At 36.2% G+C, this 24,717-nt stretch overlaps 1 protein-coding gene across 1 annotated transcript in view; it reads left to right on the top strand.

Annotated features, from left to right (window-relative positions):
* Positions 1–24,717, top strand: part of Rip11 (Rab11 interacting protein) — a gene marked incomplete in the record, with an annotated part of 282,858 nt that overhangs the window by 158,580 nt on the left and 99,561 nt on the right.

Raw genomic sequence — 24,717 nt, 5'->3', positions numbered from 1 at the left:
TTGATCTATTATTTCCACATACCTCTTGCCTTCTTATTATTACTTTCACATTTGAAATATTTGTATAGATTATTTTTTTAATCCATTTTAATTGGGTTGCACAAAAATGCAATAATTCTGGCAGACTGAAAGACATTGGGTGGTTTACACGGGAAAATAATTACTAGACATAATCATATACTTTGTCTTATATATATATATAAGGTAATAATGTATCCGATATCTTCTTAAATGAGCATTCTGTGACAAGAAAACAGAGCAAACTAGTCCCTCTCACCCATATCATAGTAGCTCAGCCAGTAAAGTGGACTATTTGCAACTGTACAAAATATACATTTGATAGTTCGAATCTCTTATTCTTGTTCTGATATGTAATTATTTTTTTTTTAGGAAATGTCAACAACTTTATATACCTTAAAATGAAATCTTATATTAAAATTACCAGATTCTTTTTTTAATTTCTGGGGACAGATATAAACATTCAGAAATGCTACTTTTTTCCGTAACTTTGCTGCAAAACTGGGATCCAGAGAAGACCTGCTTAAAATAATTCTGAAAAATACGAGTAGTTTAAGTGGTAGGTAAGTAGAATGAATTCTTTTAGTATGTAAATACAGTAGAATGAGTATTTTGAGGTGTGTAAAAACAAAACTAGTGAATGGTGTGTAGAAACAACACAAGTGGATGGGAAATTCTTGACAGGTCATGTTGAAATTGGTTACAATTGTATCAGATCTGTTTTTCTACTGCACTTTACCCCCCGAGAATGTTCATCCACTGCACTTCACCTACTACCTTTTTACATATAGCATTTCGTCTGTTGTACTTTGCCAACTACATTTCCTCTACTGCACTTCGCCTACTGTTGTTACATACTAAAATTGTTACAAAATGAAACAGAGTGAAAAATTAAACTGGTTTTAATTTACTTCATGATAACAGTCATAGGGCTGAAATTATACCCACAGCCTTCTAGGTACTGTAATATTCTCTTATTTTCTTTGTTCTCTGCATAATTTTGAGCCATGTGCTGCAGTCTCGTTGACAGCAAGATACTTCTTGCGAGGCAAACTCGCGTCATAAAGAATAAAGCAAAGAATGGTGTTTCCCTACCATCAGTTGAAGTCTTTTTTGCCACCTTTCTGTTAATGTTGTTTGTTTTAGGTTCATTCTGACAATACCTTAGGAACTCCGTTTTCATTCAGATTTTCATACAGAAGAAAGCTTCCACCTCGTAGTGTACTTGTGTATTCCTCAGATAGTTCTAACAAATTCTACATTGATGTCAGGTTGGGTGCAAGTCTGCTTGCCGCCTCTTGTTCATGACTCGTTTAGTGATAACCTTACTGGCAGATAAAGTATTACACCTGGAGTCATATTTTCTAGTTGTTGGCATATTATTCTAGGAGGACGCTCTTCAGGGTGCTCCAGTGCAATTCTCTTCATTGTTGAAAAAATTTTTCTGGAAGACACTAATTCCTGATTTGTTGCATGACTATGCTCAGTAAATTTCACAATCCTGAGGGATCCCCTTCAGATATAACTCCACCTCGGCAGGTTTTACTTTCAATGCAACACCAGTACATTTGGCCAATTGCGAGCTTTTTCTTCTATTTGTGATATAAGTACCCTTCATAAGACAGAAGATTTCCACCTTTGGATGATGGTATAAATTCCCCTTCCAATGCTGCCTAAAATGGCTGCAACACTGGACAAAGTGTCAAACACTATTCTTTTTTACCTTTTTGAAATAATAGCAAGGTTTGGCTCTATCCGTTATTTGGCAACATACCATACATTGTTGGCACAGATGAGGAAAAGTGGTACAAATGCAGTACCAATAAACTGTAGAAGGTAAATTATAGGGAAATTGTAGGAGGAAAAGAGAAGTAGGTAAACTGTAGGAGACAAAATGTAGTAGGCAAACAGAAGTAGACAGAAAGACCTGGAATCTGTTAAGATAGCAAACATGGCTCGGAATATTTTCTGAACTTATTCTGGATTTTTTGGATGTCCACCTCATGTTCATTGAAAAAAATACTCTCTCCACTGAACAATTACTTCCAGGAAGACACAGCTATAATTCAGTCAACTTCTGGAGTTGTGCACAGAGAATTATTTTCTCACAAGGGAAGGGTTTGGACCTCCTGATGCGAATCGTCACGAAACTTTCTGGGGTGAACAAGATGAGACCAAAGTAACTGGTGTGAAGTGCGGCATTTGACAATCACCCATAATCGCTATAACATGGCTTATGAAAGTGGAACACGCACATGCAATATTTGCAACCATAAATTGTCAAACACTGTACCTGAGGACTCTAGCATCATAGGTGCTATGACGCAAGCCTGGCAGGTGTCCATTGTGTGCCTATATCAGTGACTAGTACTTAAGTAGTATGATTCAGGACACAGCCTGTTCCTACAGTAACAAATACTGTATGTGGAATACGTGTAGACTATTGTATGTTTTGCAAAATGGCTTGTAATCCTCATGCTATGGTACAGATAGGTTCTGATGAATGAGGTGATGCAGAATTATCAAATGGACAACACGGCTCCAACGTAATCGACAGGCGAATTGCACGGGAATTGTATAGCCTATTGGAGCACCATGCTAGTGGTGATGCTGTCATGTTAGGACAGACATTGTGGTGTGATAATGATGGAATGTCGGACACTTTATCTGAAGATAGTGATAGTCTGGGTCCTCCAGGACACAACATGGCAACCAGTTCCAGTTCCTATGAACCATTACTCCTCAAAGTGAAATGGAAAAGCATTCACAAACAATTTTCTGAAAAAAACAAAGCAAATTGTCTGTGACAGGTCAAGATTACAAATAGAACTGTTGCTGCACGAAAATTCGAGATATCTTCTAAAAAAGAATGCGGAAAAGAACTGGCCACAGTATTCCATTATCTCCTTGCTTAGTTGCCTCGAGTGGTGCATTATTGGTTTCACGAGGTTCAAACCAGTCTCTGGACAGTTGACTAAACAATGTACACCAAATTCCAGAATGCACATGGCATGCGACACGTACTTCACGACTGCCATTTAAACAAGTGCGTGAAAGAAGCAATTATCTCGATAGGCATTCTCAATTTAAACTCTGCGAATATTTTCTGCAACAATTCAAACATCGCTATAAAATAACATCATTCAAGATCACAAGGTCTGTTACTAAGTGGGATGTTACTCTCGATACTGTTGTGAGGAATAGAATATTACAGTTTGTACAGTAAGCATTGAGCATGCACAGTATGTTGTAACTGGAACTTGGAAACTTGGGAAATCCAGGTGGCCCAAATTTTATTTTTAGGTCTGTACGAGAAGTTACAGACTAAATTACTGCTAATGAAATCGATACTGATATGGTGTTCACTAAGGACCAAAGTCGATTTGAATATGAACTCACGTCAAACAGGGCATTATCAATGACTGGAGAAAAGACGACTTAAAGGACACTAGGACTGAATTTTTGGTCGAAATGGCAAAAAACTTAAATTTTTTTTATTTTTTTTTTTACATATATGGTAACTTTACACATTTGTCTATGTTTTTGTTCTGTATTTAGCCTCCATCTGCCACTTTTGAAGGTCTGGCGGCCATTTTTAAAATGCCACTTGCAGGGGTTTAAAAACGTGCAATGCCTACTTTTCCTCAATTGTAAGTAATATCTTTATTTTTCAACTATCGTATTCAAATTTTTCTCGGTTTTCACTGTAGATGCTTCAAAGTATGCTTCCTCTGCCATCTTTTGATGCTTTTGGGAACTAATACCACCATAATAAACCAAAATGAAAATGAAAGTATGGCGAAAATGTTCAAAGGAAAACTTTGTTTCCAAAAAGAGGCTGGACGTAGCAGCATTGCTGTTGTAGAGTACAATTTGGGATATAGTGCCATGCATTACCGCAAGACCACTGTCAGACAGGAGGATCTTCCAAGAGTAGCACAAGAGATTGCAGCGAGTTGAAACAAGGAGGCTGTATGAAAGTAAGAGGTCAAATACTGGTTCCAAGAGAGTGACCAGGATGTAAAAAACGAGGAAGAAGGAAGGGAATAGCTATGGTGCTGGAGTGTTCAGAAACACTCAGGGTGAAAAAAAATAACAATTTTTTAATAAATTGCATTTTCTCGAATGGATATTTTGCATTATACAAATGGTCCCACGCGGTTTCCATTTGCTCCAATTTGCATGGAATTTTGCATGAATACTCTCTATATATCAATACACAAAACTTTGCATGGTTTTGGCTCTTGATTAAATTAATACATACAGTGCACACAGTAGCAAACTCAAATCGAAATGTGAATTTACATTCGGGCATGGGTTTTAATCCTTCTTGGGCTGATTAACTGGTTAGGTTTCTTCCGAGATTTTCACCAACTGTAAGGCAAATGTCAGCTAATCCCATGGCGAATTCTCGTACTCATCTCTCCATATAGCTACCATTTTGCTATCACCAATCCCTCTGATAAACAGAATAAACCTTCAGGCTTAAAAAAAAAAAAAGGCAACGTTTGGACTAGTGCAGCCACATAGCCAGATCTTTCTGAGTCTTTTTTCCATGCTCCTTATGCCTTGTTTAGAAGGAGGATTCTGACCAGTCCATTACTAATCACTATATTCTCCATGTCATTTATATATATATATGTATGTATGTTGAATGTGTGGCAAAGGAAGCTTTTAATAGAAAAAGGAGCATCTTCTGCGGATCTCTGGAGAAAGAACTAAGGAAGAGACTAGTGAAGTGCTTGGTGTGGAGTGTAGCATTGTATGAAGCAGAAACATGGACATTACGACGAAGTGAAGAGAAGCGAATAGAAACATTTGAAATGTGGGTATGGAGAAGGATGGAGCATGTGAAATGGACAGACAGAGTTAGAAACAAAGCTGCGTTGGAAAGAGTGGATGAAGAAAGAATGATGCTGAAACTGATCAGAAAGAGGAAAAGGAATTGGCTGGGTCATTGGTTGAGAAGAAACTGCCTACTGAAGAATGCACTGGAAGGAATGGTGAACAAGAGAGGAGTTCGAGGCAGAAGAAGATATTAGTTGATAGACAACATTAAGATATAGGGATCATATGAGGAGACAAAGAGGAAGGCAGAAAATAGGAAAGACTGGAGAATGCTGGGTTTGCAGTGAAAGATCTGCCCTTGGGCAGAACACTATGAATAAATGAATGAATGAATGAATGAATGAATGAATGGAAGATTAGAAATGTTACCTGACTGAACAGACTCCAATAATCTTCCCATTTTCAGCATTCCTGGAAGTTTTCCTTCTGTTTGGTGTTAAGAACCCTCTCTGTATTTGTGTCAATCTCTTCAATTGTGTCAAATTGCTTGCCTTTGAGTGGCAATTTTTTAAATAGGTATTAGTCTGCAATGCTATATTAGAGGGGGTGGGGAAGCACAGGAATTTGGATTTCGACCAGAAATTCAGTGATTATGAATGTACATGAGCTGGTGCGTTATAATGTTTAATCCAGTTCTTATCTTGCTCACTTTTTCACACGATCACCCAAGAACACTTTTGTAGTATCCCTTGTTGACTGTCTGACCCCTAGGAACATATTTGTGATGCAGAATGGCGTAACAATAAAAAAAGAGCAACAGTGTCTTCGAATTTGACTGACTTTGCCTCATTTTTTTTTTCCATTGCGGTGAACTAGGACTTTTCCACTTCAAAGATTGTACTTTAATTTCTGGGTCATATCCATAAACCCATGACTCGTTTAACAAATCTGGATCATATTCAGTTCGATTAATTAATTCTATGCACACCTCATGGCAATGTTGCTTCTCTTCACCTACCAACAATTTCAGGATGAATTTCAAAGACACGACACAAGTTTCATTTTTTAGTTAAAATTAACTGATCCATATAGAAACTCAGATTCAGTTCAGAGTTCATAGTCTAAAAAGCTGATTTTCAGGCTTTAAAGCAAAATGTTACGCGAACACGTTGTTCCAATTTTTCGTCCATTTTTACGGACACAGTAATCTGCTTACAGCTCTGAACACATCCTCATTCAACAGGCTGCAGTCCTCCACTAAACAAATATAGAGTGGTGAACTTTTCAAGATGATTCAAGGACAAAACAAGCTTCCTTTTCCTCACCCCCAACCCTCGTAACTCCTAACCAATAAACAGTGGTGGCTCTGGTTTAAGAACTTTTCCATCACACTTCCTATGTGCGTCTGAATCAAATTTTCTTAAAATTTGGATGCAGTTAAATAATACTGATGTTCTACATAGGCTGTATTTAACCTGTAGTTCAGTTCCCAGTTTTCCATCCCTCTTGACATTATGATGTATTGAAAGTAGGAGAAGTGGATGAGCTTCAATGCAGCAGTAGGGATGGGCAGAGACAGTCTCTGGCAGTGCATGACAACAAACTTTCATCTATTTGAAAGACATTCCTTACATTAGTCAGATTCTTCCAATAAGATTCCCGAACTCGCAGTTTCATTGTGATAGCATCAGAATTCATGTTATTCACTATATTTGTCTGTAATATCTGAAACCAAACTATACCTTCAACATTTTCAAGACAACTGCAGAATCTACTTGAACCCTTTATCTTTTGCTGAGCTGATAGAATGATCACTGTAGAGCCCAGACTTTATGTAATTACATAAATCCTTATCTTTCGCTGAGTTGATAGAATGATCATTGTAGAGCCCAGATTTGATATAATTACATATTTTATTCCTATATGTAGCTAAGAGAAAAAACAAAAATGTTGGTAATTCACACTTAAAAAGGTTTGCATTCCGAAGTTCTTTTACACATTTCTACATATTTTGTGCTACTGGTACGTGAAATATTTTACATATTTTGTGCTACTGGTACGTGAAATATTTTACGTATTTTGAAGTACATTGCCTTTAAAAATTACAAATAAAATTGCATCCTTTTTCGCCATTTCACCCTGAATGCATGTATCAATCAAACACGAATTACATTTGCACCAGGGAAATTCAGATTCTGACAATTAAAGAAAAGAATAGTGTATGTATTTATTCACACTGCAAATGGGTATATACCCGGTGGCAGTGGTAACTAATTACACTCAATAATTAGTTAGTGGGGTATAAGAAGGGCATGTCAGCAACTATGGTTAATTGTGCCCTTATCTAAGATTGTTCATAAAACATAAATAATACAATAACCAGAATGCTAAAAAGAACTAAAAACGTTGTCACAGTAAAAACGAAGTACACAAATTACACTTAATAATGACAATTAATAATAAACACAACTAATAAAAAATACAATTAATAATAAATTAATAATACTAATAATAATTAATAGTAGTAGTAGTAGTAGTAGTAGTAGTAGTAGTAGTAATAATAATAATAATGAGCATCCTAAATTAAATGAAGCACGATCACATAAAATAACATTTAAAGTAAATCTAATTTGTATCTTAACCCTGAGTTCGAACTAAAACCTACGAGTATGATATGTTCATACTTGCACAAATATCTTTCAGCATTACACTTATTTCGCTCTCGACTCACTCACTGCACTGGAACTACAGCACATTTCACTGATTCTGTCCTGATTTCACTAACACTTCAAAAACATTTCACTGTTCAAATACTTTGCACTGCCACTATAAACTATAAAACTTCACTGACACAAACACACTTCACTTACACAACACACTTCTTCACTGATACAACACTTCAAATAATAAAATATCAACTATACCCTTTAAGTAGTGTGTATAATAAACTACCATCTATTATAAAAGTCCATAAGCCTATTTTTAAATACATTTTTGGTTATTGGTAAAGCCTTTAGTAAGTCTGCAGGTAAAACATTCTAGTCTCTGATAGTACGATTGAGAAAAAACTTTCTAATGTCCATCCTTGAAGAGTAATTTGGCGGCTGCAATCTATTTTTTATTTCTCTCCAGGCAGGCTCATCTCTGTATGTTTTGAACATTGTACATAATCGAATTTGCGTTCTCCTGTCCATGAGTGTGTCCCATTTTAATGGTGAATTATTATGACAACACTTGAGACACCGTTTTTGAATCTTTTCCAGTGTCTTAATATGTTCTAATCTGTAAGGATCCCAACATGAGTCATTCCATGTCAAATCGAACACCTACAAAACATGACAACTTAATATTTGCTCCAATTTCTTTTTATATATATTCTATTGATGAAATTAAATAATCCATGTGTAATTTTTTCGGACTGACACAATTATTTAGTCATTTATTAAATGTTACTTTTTCCGTAAGTTAGGATGCAACATATTATGAAAATGGTTATACTGAAGATTCTATAAATCGTAGAAATTTCGTATTGATATCATTTTAAAGTGCAATAATTGCAGTATTATATACTAATTTTTAGTGTTCAATCAAAATATAAAATGGGCCCCTTTAGGGGGTTCTATTTTTAAAATACGTTTTTATATATCAGGGACAAACTTCTAAAAGGGGAAAAAAATATCATATTCTTTGAAATGTTTTACGTAGAACTGCGTTGGTTTTAGAAGGCTATTCGAATAAGAAGTCGCTGTGCAAATAATTTACTGATGGTGTGTTCGGGTCGGAAGGCTTGGATTGAGTGAGACCGCATGCCGGAACATGCAGCTGCGATGGCCGCAGCGAGAGTGAGTAATACATTATCAGTGGTGCGGTGTTACTTTACGTAAATAAACAGATAACCTCTAGTTCTAAAAGCACGTAATGTTCCTTCAACACTTAGCAGTTTCCCTTTAATTTATCTAACAATAATTCCTAAGTCTTTCGGAGTATCATGTTGTGTTGTGTTGTGTTGTGTTGTGTTGTGTTGTGTTGTGTTGTGTGCTTGTCAAATCAAACACCTTTATACGAAACGTGACCATTTAGTATTTGCTTAAATCTTCCAAAATATGTTGCGCAGATCAAAATAAGAAGTCTATGGTATTTTCTGAGGTCATACTTTAATATTTTACTATTTATACTTTTTTAATTATATGACAAATTCATGCACAACGCAGTATGAAAATGCTCATTGTTAAGATTCTATGCATCATAGACGTTGAGTGTTGGTGTCATTTGAAATGGGAACAAATGGAATATTATATTAATTGATTTATTGATGGGGTTGTTTTAGAGGGTCACTTTTTAAACAATTATTTTTTATAACAGCTTATCGGTACTTTAAAAATGCATAAAGAAAGTATAATCTATTATATTTTACATAGAACTACGCTGATTTCAGGTTGCTTTCGAATATATTGAAGATGTGTGAGAGCTTAGTGATGACTGAGAATCGCCAATAAGGAAGGCAAAATTATCTAAAAAAAATATCCGAAAAAAAAAATGCAGAAAGTTACATATACACTTAAACATAAAATCTTTCATGTCACAGAAGACACAACTTCAGTTGAAAATTCAAATAATTCTGATATAATACAGAAATTGATAAACTTATTTCATGAAACAGACTACAGAAATCTCAAAATACATATATTAACAATTTTTGAAAGTTGGTCCTACAGTAAAATTCAACAACATTTTAATATCACCACTCACATGATATGAATTTCTAAACAAGTAGGAGCAGAAAAGGGGATTTTGGTTACTCCTAATCCTAAATCGGGAAAAAGTTTGGGAACATTTGTAGTAGAGAAGGTTGTTCAACTTTATAATTCTGATGATGTGAGGAGGGTTATGGCTGGCAAAAAGAATTGTGTTTCAGTTAAAGAAGATGGAAAGAGAGTTCACAAAGAGAAAAGATTAATACAATGTAATCTTACGAAAACGTACCAGCGTTTCAAAGAGCAATATCCATGTATCAAAATAGGATTTTCAAAAATTTTCAAACTCAGACCAAAGGAATGTGTATTCCCTGGAAGAAGTGGCACGCACTCAGTTTGTGTCTATGTTCATCATGAAAATATTAAATTAATGCTTGATGGAATTAATAATATCATTTATAATATTCCTTTTAAATGTTTACCATTAGCAAATACAATTAACTTAGCTATATTTTCTACTCAAGGTACCAACAAGCAAAAGTGGTACGAGGTATCTTACAACTTCATTCTTTTGTTCCACTAACACAATCTCAGGCCATAATAAAGAACTATTCACTTCAAAGTGAGAGTAAAGTGGTGGACATTAAATAGAATTGGTTGTAGGTGATTAGTTTTAAAAGTGCAGTGTTGTGTAAACTGTAGTTATCATTCTTACAAGTGTATATTTTACAAAAACAATATTTAAATACAGTACTATATTACATAAATTAGGCGAAAGAGTGATATTCTGACTGTAGAACAGTGTAAAGTGGTCACACGACTCTCATCCAGAGCTGCACTTGCACATCATCTTGCAACAGTACATATGCAGCCCGCGCACTAAAGACGTGCAGCTTGGTGAATCATTTAATTATTCTTGAACGGTTAAGAATAGCATTCTGATTTTTTAAGGGTGGTTAAAATAATTTCAAGGTATTTAAGGATTTTTTTTTTTTTGTAATTTTAATGCAAGCTGCAGCCATTAAAACATATTTTTATGTGTTTAAATGCTTTTAAAACAAAGTTAACAAACCTATATTTTTATATTATTATGTGAAGAACAAAGTATGTACTATCACCTTCAAATTGAGACAAAGAGCAAATCTCTGTGATGATTATTAGTGGAGATAATCACGTTTAACAATAATGATGCGCGAACTATTTCAGAATCTTTGAGAACACATATCTACTACAATAATCGATATAGACAACAATAATAAAACACGTATTTACTTTTTCAATCCACAGAATGTGCAGAATTTGTTTTATGTAAATAAGAGACATGAAAATCAATTCGAGGTTAAATTTGTGCGATTTGACGTGGAATGACTCACATGCAGCACCATATTCCATTACTGGACGAACTAGTGATTTATGTGCAATCTCTTTGGATTTATCAGAGCCTTTTCTTAACACTTTGAGCCCGGAGCCATTTAAATACCCTCGTTACCATGTGCCAGAAACTTTTAAGGGTTTGAAAAAAAATTTAATAAAATTAATAAATTCAGAGATGAAAACATAAAATTTTAACAGGATTTGAATAAAGATATATACTTTTGTGTATGATAGTTATATTGGTACTTACATTTCATCCTGAGAGCGTCTTGTTGTTGCAGATTTTGGCACATCATTCCAAGATTCCATAGATAATTCACACTAATTATATACATATAAAACACACTTTTGACACTAAATATTACACTCTTTCACATTCAGTTATCTTAGCATTAGTGTCTTTTCACTGCTACTCCCAATAGTTCGCTCTTGTATGGTAGATTTCGAAGCAATTCCCGATGCGAAGTCCCACATCGCATTTCGCACAGTAGTTGGTCATGTACTTCTGTGTGGCCTTGCCAGTGTGATGCTTGCCTCTATCTGTGCAAACTTTGCACATACGCTGTATATGACCTTTTTGTTTCAATCCTGTACCAGGAATCCTGTGAGGAAAATGATCTCTCCCAACAAGCCTACCACCAGTACTTAGACGTGATTGCATTGTCATTTCCATCCCTACACTCATAACAAGACTCTCTGCAACTTTTGCGATGAACTTGTGAAGTGTCAATTTCTTTACACATTTTTTGCAAGATCAAAGAGGTGAAAAAACAACTGAAAGGAATAATATGAGAGCATCTGGTCAGATTTATCTACTCCTATTTTGAATTTATTATAGTCCACAACTGCAATGTGTTTTATTTTTTGATGCTCTCCTTTCGATGTTTCAACAATGTGATCATCATGTGCAGTGCTTAGTAAATATACATCTCGTACATCACGCCATTTTATAGGTAGGAGATGATCTCTTTGTGCAGTCAATTTTTCCCCTTTTTTTAGTTTTTCTGAAAATATATCTTTTGGCATTTCTTTGCGATTTGCCATAACGGTTCTTACTGCTTTTGTTTCAACAGTCCACAGGTGATCGAAAAGTTTTGGACTTGTAAAATATCTGTCCATATAGACTGTGTGCCATTTGTTTGTTTCTGGTTCACATAATCTATTGACAACATTGAAAGCAGTATTATAATCTACCTCTGTTTCGTGTGCACCAGCAAAAACTTGGAGACTGTACACATATCCACTGATAGCCTCGCACAGTTCATAGATTTTTATTCCATATTTATGAGGCTTTCCTTTTATATAAACTCGAAAAAATATTCGACCCCGAAATGGACAGATAGCCTCATCTATTGTAAGATTTTCATCTGGAGTGTACACGTCTCGAAATCTCGTTGTGAGGATATTCAAGAATGGCTTTATTTTGTAGAGAGGATTGTAGCCTGGCTGGTCTCTGGTGACACGTCTCTCATTGTCATTTAGGTGCAGCATTGTGAAAATTGCCAGGAATCGATCCCGAGACATCCCAACTGTTTTTGTGTAAGTAGTGTGTAGAATTGGCTCTGAATTCCAGTAATCCCTTAGAGACGGCTTCTTTACTAAGCACATATGAATGACTATTGCAAAAAATATTTTTATTTCATTTATAGACACGTCTTTCCATTGAGCATATATAGATTTTGGTTTGATAGGGCCTTCATTTTTTCTGATACTGATTTGTTGTATGGCATATTTATTTGTTTCTGATTGAATTTCCGAAAATACTGAATTGTCAACAAATAAATTGAATACATCAATGGCAGAGCTTTCGTCATTTATTTCCAAATCTGGGTTCAGTCCCGGATTTCCAGAAAATATAGGTTTATTTACTAACTGAATATTTTTGTTCCACCTTGAATTTGTTTCTGTGGGATTTCTAGAAGCAGCTCATTTTCTTTTTCGTCCTTTCTCTGGTTGTGGTTCTACTGGTAGGCCTATAGGTTCTGTTTCTGGGAGAATAAAATCTTGCTCCGTAGCAAAACGATTAGATTCCTCAACCTCATAATCTGAATCTGAATCATTCAAAATTTCACACAGTTCGGCACTAGTTACATATCGCGGCCGCGAAGGTTGCACATTTGTACTCGTCCCTGGCTTATCTATTACGCATCAAACACACTTCCACTGTAATATCTAGGTGCCAACTGGAGATATTGTGAAACTTTTCCTTATAAGGCATTCTATATTTAGTCTGGGGTCATAGAATTACAGCTGGAGAATGTTATCTTATGAATGCTGACATAAACATTACTTGAAGAAATGTTTCTCTTTATGCCAAGCTACCAGAGGTACAGCACAGAACTCCAGATGGCATAGCATGTAAATGCCATAAGCTAGAGCTCTCTGCTTTATGAAATTAATACTATATGAACAGGGCTATAATACGGCACAAGATTCATAATGATACCTCATATGGTTCTCTCAAAACGAATGTTCGAACTTTGCGCATGAGCTTTGAATAAGTTGCTGAGGTTGAAGACGCAGCAGTACATTGTTCCAGAGGGCATAACTTAAAGTCTAATTAAATTGATGTCTTTGCTATATAAAACTAAAACTAGAAAGACGGACCTACAATACAGTGCAACATTCATGTTGAAAGCTCAAATGGTTTTAGCGTAGTACATTTTTAAACTTGTAATGGTAATAGTACCATGGCTGGGCGCAAAGTGTTAATACCCTCATCACAAAGTGTAACGCTCTCCATGCTTTTCCCGCTGTGTCAGTAACGTGTTCCCCCCCAACCGAGATTGCTGCTAAATGTTATTCCTAGGTATTTACATTTGTTAACTTCCAGAATGATTTCACCCCCTAACGTATATAATGCGATTATTTTATTTCTTTTTCTTGTAAAGCTGATGGCTTTGCTTTTTAGGTAATTTATTTTCATTTTGTTGGCCATTGCCCAATCGTTTATTCTATTGAGGTCATTCTGAAGAAGAGTAGTATCTTCATAACTTTTTATTTCCTCGTATACGATACAATCATCCGCAAATAAGTGAACCCTGGACAAGATATTAACTGGCAGATCATTTACGAAAGCCAGGAATAGAAGGGGCCCCAAGACACTCCCCTGTGGGACTCCGGAAGTAATTTCTATTGGGCTCGATAATTCCTCCCCCACCCATACTCTCTGAGTGCGACAAGTTAAAAATTTCTTGATCCACTGGAGTACTCTGAAGTCAACCCCCCTTTGAGTGTAGTTTAACCAACAATATGTTGTGTGGGAATACATCGAACGTGCGTGAAAAGTCAATAACCACTGCATCTACTTGGCTATTTGAATCTATTCTGTCTGCTAAATCCTGGCATACAGTTACTGATTGACTCTCACATGAGTAACCTCCCCCCCCCCCCCGAAACCCACGCTGACAATAATGTAACCAATTTGAATCATTCCAATGCTGCCTTAGATGTGCTGACATCAAGTGTTCCATCTGTTTGCAAACCAGAGAGGTGAGCAAGACCCTGACTTATAAATTGGCACCACTATTGCATCTTTCCAATCTCGCGGGACAATACCATTGTTTATTGATATTTCAAATATATGCACTAGATAGGGAATCGTGGCTTCCCCTCCCAATTTTAACATGTCTCCGGCGATACCATCAGGTCCTACTGATTTATGAGTTTTCAATTTAGAGATTCTTCTCCTTATGTCCTTAGGCTTCATAGAAAACTGACCTGTATTTTCCACAGAAGCTAAGTTAGGTATTATTGCCCTCATTCCAAAAACAATGACAAGAATCGGGCCATGAGTGACATCTGACGCACATGCTCCACCCAACCGAGTAAGTAAAGAAACCACGTAAGTTCGTATATCCCTTAGAGAGTAACCATGAGTTAAGTTAGTGTAAGGAACAAATTCCAATGCGAACGGTGGTTTTCATTGTATAGTTACTGCACTGCTACTTAAATGCATTTATTTATTAATTTTGCCTTCATGGAATCAACCAACATTTGATGCAATAAAATGTGCAGCAATGTAAATTGTTTGTTTTTCTCCACTGAGGTCAGAGAGAAATAATACAATAAATATTACAATGAGATAAATGTGACAATATGTTTCACAAAAATATGATAATCAATAGGTCTAAAAAAAATCAAAGTGTTTTAAGGTCCCTTTTCTTACATCGGAATAAGTGTGAATTAAATCCATTGAATAAAGCTTAGATTTTTAAGTGACATATTTTTTATTTATTACATATTTATATACATATTTCTCACCTTCATGGTACAAGAAATCTGGTTCTACTCATAAGAAATATACAGCAAATTGTTAAATGATATGTCTGCTATGGCATTTCTTTTCCTCATGGTCCATATTATTTTGGACCAAACCAATTCATTGAGCTCGCACAAGTATGGGGGAAGTTGTACTGCAAGCTGTCCATGACTTGAGGTTGAAGCTTCAAAGATTCAGTGAGTTTGTGTATGTCGTCTTGCTTCATATTATCACTGCAGTTTGTGGTAAACCTTTCATTTACGTCGAAAAGGTTCTCTCGTATTAAACATTTCTATTTCAGCTGAAATATTATTAATTAACCTCAACACTAATTACATATGACAACCTTACTACTGGTTATCTTTCAATGTGCAAATATATCTGAAAGGAATAATATTAACATGAAAAGAAATCGGTCAATTTTATTACAGGTGCCAGTTGTATTTCAAGTGCTGACATTGATCGTCAGAATGGGTGATTTCTTTGTTTCTGGAGGTGTAAATTATTTGTCATTTACCATTAATTATTCATTTTCACATTTAAGATATACAGAAACAGGCCACCAGCATGGTTCAGTTGGTTAAGGCACTTGCCTCCCGTTCTGAAGTTGTGCTTGGGTGCGAGTTCGATCCCTGCTTGGGCTGATTACCTGGTTGGGTTTTTTCTGAGGTTTTCCCCAATCATAAGGTGAATGCCAGGTAATCTATGGCGAATTCTCGGCCTCATCTCGGCAAATACCATCTCGCTATCATCAATGTCATCGACGCTAAATAACCTCATAGTTTATACAGCGTCGTAAAATAAAAAAAAACTATACCGAAACAATAAAAGTTTTACATGAAAACATTTAGTTTAAAATGACATAACTGCTCCAACTGCTGCACAAATCACAATGAAATTAGTATCGGAAGTACTGCAGCTGCTACAATGGAATCTGTGCAGAAGTGACCACTTCAGAACTGCATGCTACAGTAAGCAAAAGTTGTAAATAATTTGACCCTTACTACTATTTCCTGAATATTGCTGGGATTCATGTGAGTCATTCCTCGTCAAATCATACAGCAACAAAACACGACCCTTCTCCCAAATGGTCGAATTTTTTTTTTTTTTTTCATGAATTCCAGACATCAAATAAGGAGACCTGTATTGTTTTATTTCCACAATTATTTGTGTAGTTATGACTATTTGAAATTACGCAAATTATGCGCGCACTATTACATAAGCCCACTTGGAACTCTGTGTCTACATATAATTGAGATTTGGGGTTTGGCGCATTTGAAAGACTAAGTACAAAACTTTTTATTACTTTAGGCCTATCACAAATAAAAAATGTGGCCTAATTTTTTAATCATTTCTTTTTCAAAGCAAAACTACTACTTTAAAAGGCCAAGTTAAAAATTTGAAAAAAATATAGACTTGTTCCCTGATGTATGATCTGTAAACTAGTGCATTTAGAAATGTGGGATCTGCATACATACATTCATTTTTAAATAATTTATTTTCCGGAGGCATGCACGTGCTCGCAATTCCCAGCAAATGAACTACTTGCGGCTGTAGGCTAGAAGGCTGCGCAATGAAAGTTTTACGAAATTCTCCATTGCATATAATAACTGATGTCGCCACACTACACAACAAATGCGTTCATTCATCAAATGATTAATACCTTAAGGAATAGTAAATATCTTATCTAAAGTTATTTTATTATTGTCATCTCAGCTAGGAGGTGGAGCCCTTCACAATGCTGTATGTTTATACTGTACCTGGGGCCACCGGCGTGGCTCAGTCGGTTAAGGCGCTTGCCTGCCGGTCTGAAGTTGCGTTCGGGCGCGGGTTCGATCCCCGCTTGGGCTGATTACCTGGTTGGGTTTATTCCGAGGTTTTTCCCATCCGTAATGTGAATGCAAGGTAATCTATGGCGAATCCTCGGCCTCATCTCACCAAATATCATCTCGCTATCACCAATCTCATCGACGCTAAATAACCTAGTAGTTGATACAGCGTCGTTAAATAACCAACTAAAAAAAAACTATACTGTACTATATAGCCAATTGTTTAACGATAGCAAGGCTGGGTAAGGCAGTAAACAGAAGGTAGGAGACAAAATATAGAAGAGAAATATAATCAGTCAGGGTTTGAATTTCATGGAGTGACGTGACTTCTACAACATGAGTGACGGTAAAGATAGCATAATATATAACAAGTGTTACATCCATTTCACCTTCCTAATCACACTTTTAAAAAGAAACTTACACTAAGACGCGTTAAGTCACGATTTATTGATAAAGCTCAATTTAGTAGAGTCTTTGAATGTACAAATATGTGATTCGTGCTATAAAAATGTCTATCAACTTTCAGATAGGTCAGGTGAAATTATATGTGAAGCCAGTAGTTCTTGTGATATTAATAAACATGGATCAAATGAACGTAGTGCGGACAGAGAAAGTGATTATCCCAGTTCTATGGCTACAGTGCTAGAAATCAGTAATATTGAGGAATTAAACAAGGGTTTGATGTCAGTAGAATCATCTATCAAGAAAAGAAAACTACAGCAAAAACGATACCCCTGTGAAAAGTTTCAAAAAGTAAAAAGCACCCTAGCAAGTAAAGTTTTTCATGTAAAAGATGCATAGTCATACCTTCAAAAGTCAGCCATATTTTATTTTTAATGGAATGCGAAGAAAATGTACAACTTGAAAATTACATAGTTATTGCAGACTTTTCTAAAAAATTATTCGTTTGTAATAAAAGATTCAGTACAAAATGTGCATTGGAACAAATGCCAAGCCACAATATATTCTTTCATAGTATATTTCAAAGAAGGTACAGAAATTCGTCACAAAAGTATTGTTGTCATCTCAGAAAGCATGAGACATGACACTGATTTATTTAACTTTTTTCAGTCTGAAGCAATCAATTTCTTAAAGCAAGGATTCAACGATATGAAAAAAATCATTTACTTTTCTGATGGATCAATTTCACAGTACAGAAACAAAAAGAATTTTAAAAATATCTGCTTACATGAAGACGATTATGAGATTAGTGCTGAATAATCGTCTTATGCATCTCCTTTCTGAAAGGAATAATATTAAGATGGAAGGAATTTGAGTGCGCTTGAGTTGCTGATTGTAGTTTAAGAGGATAATTTAGTTACTTTTGTCTTTTAGTTTTTATTCAAATGGGATAAAATTCTCCTGGTAAAAAAAAATAAACATAAAATCTGTTTATTCTACAAGGTGTTTCCGAGGTGGTGTTACAAACTTTCAGGGATGATGGCGAAGGACACATGTATCAATTTGAGATATGGACCCTGGTCCGGAAATGACCAAGTCGAAAGTTACAAGCAAAAATATTTCTGTGGAAATGAAATAATTTTATTCCTCTGTATACCTTATTTATGTGTATTTATCTGTACATCTTACACATACTGTATTCATCTGACGTTGTTTACGTTGTCTACTTACAGTATTCCATTCAATGCGCTGTCTGAGGGATGGGGTCAGTTAACTACACTAAAGCAATGCAGATAGCGTAATGTGTAACGGACATGGTCAGTCCTGATATGCACGTCTGTAGACAGCAGTGTATGTGTACAAGTTGCAGTGTCCAGTCGATCAGTCCTAGTGAAATGGAGGAGTACACGAGAGCAGAATAAGCACACCTGATTTTCGAATATGGATGAGGCAATGGGAACAGTAGACAAGCTCACAGATTGTATCGGGCCAAGTACCCATGTAGGAGAATCCGGCCCATATCATTTTTCCATGACTGTTCCAAAAGTTAAGGGAAGGAGGGCACGTGATGCCAAATTACAATTCCATTTCCACACAACTATTTTTGCTTATAACTTTTGACTCAGTCATTTGCGGACCATGGTTCCTCATCTCAAATTGATACATGTGCCCAGGGCTGCCGAGAAGGGAGGGGGCAAGTGCATATGGGCCCATGAGCAGTAAGGGCCAGTCAGATTGAGTCTGATAACTTTTTATTATCATGAATAATTTCAGAAAAAATTCACAATGGGATCTCTAATAGTTTAATGGAAATTTAATTACTTACAAAAGAATGTGTAGCAGGTCAGTGCAGCAGCAGTGGACAGGAAGTGTTGAACACGTGCTGGGAGGTTTATCGGTGCTGGATGATCCAGTGGACGTTGCAACATTACGCCCAGTTCAGATCAAGTCACTCGAGGAAACACTGCTAACTTACACTTGTATTCACTTATTATGATATCTTCAAATATTTGTACATTTTGCTTTTTAAATGTCTGTTTTCATTCACACTACACTTTAAATTTTCACTCACCTACCTTCTTTCTCGAAAGAAAATTGTTTTACTAAAGCTTCAGTTTTTAACAACGGAATGAAAGAATGTAATTTTAATTTACCAGTTATTGGTTTCAGATTGTGGTATCTGGCCTGCAAATTTTCAGTGTGGTTTTTGTGCTTATTCAATGGACAAAATATAAATGACACGTTAGAAATGTTTTTGTGCCCAATCAAATAGTTTTTTTGGTGTTGTTATAGGATCTTGTGTAGGCTGACTCTCGTAGCAAGTCTTTTAACAGTTCCTTCAATGCCATCACACGAACCTTTATCATGTGACGTTGCAAAGCACACATTCAATGACACAATTTGTCTGCTACTTTTTAGTTTTCCAAGGTCGCTCAATTTCACACCAACTTCAAACAAAGTTCTACTCCCTTTCTTAATCTTTTCCAATTTTTCTGCCTCTCCTTGCGCTTCTCAGCTCCCGACTTATGCTTCTACTTGTCCATTGTCCACTGGTAACACAGAATTTACCAGAAAAACAACAAAAAGACGTAAGTATCGTCAAGAAACATACTATGTAGGCCCTACTGAAAAGGAAACGTAATCCTCCGGCTTGGATTTGGGAAAGCCCACTAGCATATTGCGGTGAGCTGACAGGGGTTGTTAGTTAAGAGGACAAGCCAATTGAACATGTTCGGTACAAGCAACGGGAACAAATTTCAGGCAAATCCTGGAGCCCTCAAGTGTCGTGTCAATGATTGTTAATGTGGGAAACCGATATTCTATTATATAAAAGTTAAACAATTACATAATGAAGTGGTAATTAGTATTAATTCTACTACAGTAGAATCCCGATTATCCATCACCCTATTAACCGATTGTTGGATTATCTGTCTGTCATTCTCTCATTTTTTTGTTGCAGAAAAAATATTGAGTACTGCACAGTACATTAGTACGTATTTTTTTTATAGAGAGTGATATTACAAGCCTTTGACCTTACACATTATGATCCACTGTTCGAGTGACCTGTTTAATTTCTCTGCAAAACCTCTTCCAGAAGTGCCAAAAGAATACAATGTTGTGCTAAGTATCGAAGAGAAGTGCATATAATTGATTGGTTTTGGAAAAGAACTGTGGTTCATCTCACATCGGAATACGAAATTGGAGTTACAATTGTGCGAGATTTAATAAAAAGAGGGATAAAGTGTATAAATTACTTAAATCTATAACATGAGACCAATACTTTTCCTATCTTTCCACAGAAATCCATGATAGGAAGTTTCCTTGACCCTTGGAAACCCGTCATTCATTCATAATTTTCCGTCAGTGCAAACCCAGCATTCTCCAATCTTTCCTATTTTCCGCCTTCCTCTTAGTCTCCACATATGATCCATTTATCTTAATGCCGTCTATTATTTGATATCTTCTTCTGCCCCGAAATCTTCTCTCGTTCACCATTTCTTCCAGTGAATCCTTCAGTAGGCAGTTTCTTCTCAGTCAGTGACCCTGCCAATTCCTTTTCCTCTTCCTGATCAGCTTCAGCATTCTTGTTTCTTCATCCACTCTTTCCAACAGAGCTATTATACTTAAAACTTCTGATCCACTATCTAATGTGTTAAAACACATGACTACGGAGAAAATTACGAAAACTGCATTATGCAACACTTAATTTATGAAAATTTTCTGTAGTACGGATTATCCGATGTTTTCGATTAACAGTTCAGCCCACCCCCTTCATTACCACGGATAATAGAGGTTCTACTGTATTGTTGGTTAATATGTCAGATTCATGTAACAAATGTTCTTACAAAATTTTATAGTACCGGTATGTATCTGTGAATAATTATTCATGATAATAAAAAGTTATCAGACTCAATCTGACTGGCCCTTACTGCTCATGGGCCCATATGCACTTGCCCCCTCCCTTCTCGGCAGCCCTGGGCACATGTATCAATTTGAGATGAGGAACCATGGTCCGCAAATGACTGAGTCAAAAGTTATAAGCAAAAATAGTTGTGTGGAAATGGAATTGTAATTTGGCATCACGTGCCCTCCTTCCCTTAACTTTTGGAACAGTCATGGAAAAATGATATGGGCCGGATTCTCCTACATGGGTACTTGGCCCGATACAATCTGTGAGCTTGTCTACTGTTCCCATTGCCTCATCCATATTCGAAAATCAGGTGTGCTTATTCTGCTCTCGTGTACTCCTCCATTTCACTAGGACTGATCGACTGGACACTGCAACTTGTACACATACACTGCTGTCTACAGACGTGCATATCAGGACTGACCATGTCCGTTACACATTACGCTATCTGCATTGCTTTAGTGTAGTTAACTGACCCCATCCCTCAGACAGCGCATTGAATGGAATACTGTAAGTAGACAACGTAAACAACGTCAGATGAATACAGTATGTGTAAGATGTACAGATAAATACACATAAATAAGGTATACAGAGGAATAAAATTATTTCATTTCCACAGAAATATTTTTGCTTGTAACTTTCGACTTGGTCATTTCCGGACCAGGGTCCATATCTCAAATTGATACATGTGTCCTTCGCCATCATCCCTGAAAGTTTGTAACACCACCTCGGAAACACCTTGTAGAATAAACAGATTTTATGTTTATTTTTTTTTACCAGGAGAATTTTATCCCATTTGAATAAAAACTAAAAGACAAAAGTAACTAAATTATCCTCTTAAACTACAATCAGCAACTCAAGCGCACTCAAATTCCTTCCATCTTAATATTATTCCTTTCAGATATCTGCACGTTGAAAGCTAACCAGAAGTAAGAGTATGAAAATTTAGCTTTCAGGTAAAGCTGCCTGTGAAGCAAACTTGAATAATTTCAAGGGAAAAATTGTTCTGGGACCGGGTATCGATCCCGGGACCTCTGGCTGAACGCATCATCGCTCTACCAACTGAGCTACCCAGGAACTCTACCCGACACCATTTCAATTTTTCCCTTTATATCCACACACCTCGAGTGGGTGACCAGATGCCAGAAACCCACATCGATTGCACACAAACTCTGTGTGACTTGAAATTGTGGTTTCCTGTTAATGTACCTACAGTAACGTATATATTATGCAAATCTAGCTTTCAGGTAAAGCTCCTTGTGAAGCAGACTTGAATAATATCAAGGGAAAAATTGTTCCAGGGCCAGGTATTGATCCCGGGACAGAGTTTGTGTGCACTTGATGTGGGTTTGTGGCATCTTGTCAGCTCATTCGAGGTGTGTGGATATAAAGGGAAAAATTGAGACAGTTTCGGGTGGAGTTTCTGGATAGCTCAGTCAGTAGAGCACTGGTGCATTCAGCCAGAGGTCCCAGGATCGATACCTGGCTACGGAACAAGTTTTCCCTTGAAATTTTAGAAGTAAGAGTGCCAATATGTAATTCCTTATGAGGTTCATAAATATTTGAGATAGAATACAAAGCCCACTTGAATGTGGACGGAATTTTCTGCATCTTAATTTGTATGTTTGGTTCGTAAGATGCCAGTGAAAATAAGCAAAACTAGATGAAAATCTGTTAGGTTTGAATGAATATCACATGATCCAACAATTCTTCATGGATATTAAAATTAGAATCGACTCCCCTAATATGATTAATTTTACAGTGTTGCTAACATCTTTGCTTTCATCTAATGCAATCTAAAACCACAAAGAAAATTTTTTATTTTAATTTCTAATTGGCTTTCAATATCAAGCCCTATTTCTTCTGAAAAAGTACAAGTCTCCAGATATCGATGACATTCCAGCAGAATTAATACAAGAGGGTGGAAACGAAATTTATAAGCTAGTACTTAGTATTTGGGAAAAGGAAATTGTACCAGAACAATTGAAGGAGTCCATAATTCTACCTCTCTTTAAAAAGGGGGACAAGACTAACTGTAGTAACTTTCGAGGAATATCACTTTTGCTGACGTACAAAATTTTGTTCAACATTCTTTTGAGAAGATTAACTCCGTATGTACATGAAATTATTGGGGATCATCAGTGTGGTTTTAGGCGTAATGGATTGACTATTGTTTAGATTTTTTGTATTCGACGGATATTGGAGAAAAAAATGGGAGTATAAGGGTACAGTACATCAGTTATTCATAGATTTCAAAAAGGCATATGACTCGGTTAAGAGAGAAGTTTTATATGATATTCTTATTGAATTTGGTATTCCCAAGAAACTAGTTCGATTAATTAAAATGTGTCTCAGTGAAATGTACAGAAGAGTCTGTATAGGCCAGTTTCTGTTGGATGCTTTTCCAATTCACTGGGCTAAGGCAATGAGATTCACTATGACCTTTACTTTTTAACTTTGCTCTACAATATGCCATTAGGAAAGTCCAAGATAACAGAGAGGGTTTGGAATTGAATGGATTACATCAGCTCCTTGTTTATGCAGATGAGTTGACTATATTAGGAGAAAATCCACAAACTATTAGGGAAAACACGAGAATTTTACTTGAAGCAAGTAAAGCGATAGGTTTGGAAGTAAATCCCGATAAGACAAAGCATATGATTATGTCTTGTGGCCAGAACATAGTACAAAATGGAAATATAAGAACTGAAGATTTATCCTTTGAAGAGGTGGAGAAATTCAAATATCTTGAAGCAACAGTAACAAATATAAATGATACTCAGGAGGAAATTAAACGCAGAAGAAATATGAAAAATTCCTGTTATTATTTGGTTGAGAAGTTTTTGTCATCCAGTCTGCTCTCAAAAAGGCTGGAAGTTAGAATTTATAAAACAATTATATTACTGGTTCTTCTGTATTGTTGTGAAACTTGGACTCTCACTTTGAGAGAGGAACAGAGGTTAAGGGTTTTTGAGAATAAGGTGCTTAGGAAAATAGTTGGGGCAAAGAGGGCTGAAGTTACAGGAGAAAGTTACACAATGCAGAACTGCATGCATTTTATTCTTCACCTGACATAATTAGGAACATTAAATCCAGACATTTGAGATGGGCAGGGCATATAGCACATTTGGGCGAATACAGAAATGCATTGGGAGGCTGGAGGGAATAAGATCTTTGGGGAGGCCGAGACGTAGATAGGAGGATAATATAAAAATATATTTGAGAGAGGTGGGATATGACGGTAGAGACTGGATTAATCTTGCTTAGGATGGGACTGATGGTAGGCTTATGTGAGGGCGGCAATGAACTTCCGGGTTCCTTAAAAGCCATAAATAAGTAATTTCTTCTATTCTGCTGCTAAAGTTTTAAATAAATTTAATTTCTCAGATCATGTTTTGCTGGCTGCTACAATGGGAGAGTTTTTAACAATCTCACCATCACATA

This window comes from Periplaneta americana, chromosome 10 (genome assembly GCF_040183065.1).
Source record: "Periplaneta americana isolate PAMFEO1 chromosome 10, P.americana_PAMFEO1_priV1, whole genome shotgun sequence".
Taxonomy (NCBI): Eukaryota; Metazoa; Arthropoda; class Insecta; order Blattodea; family Blattidae; genus Periplaneta; species Periplaneta americana.
Note: the sequence above shows the minus strand (reverse complement) of the source record. Positions and strands in the feature narration are given on the sequence as shown.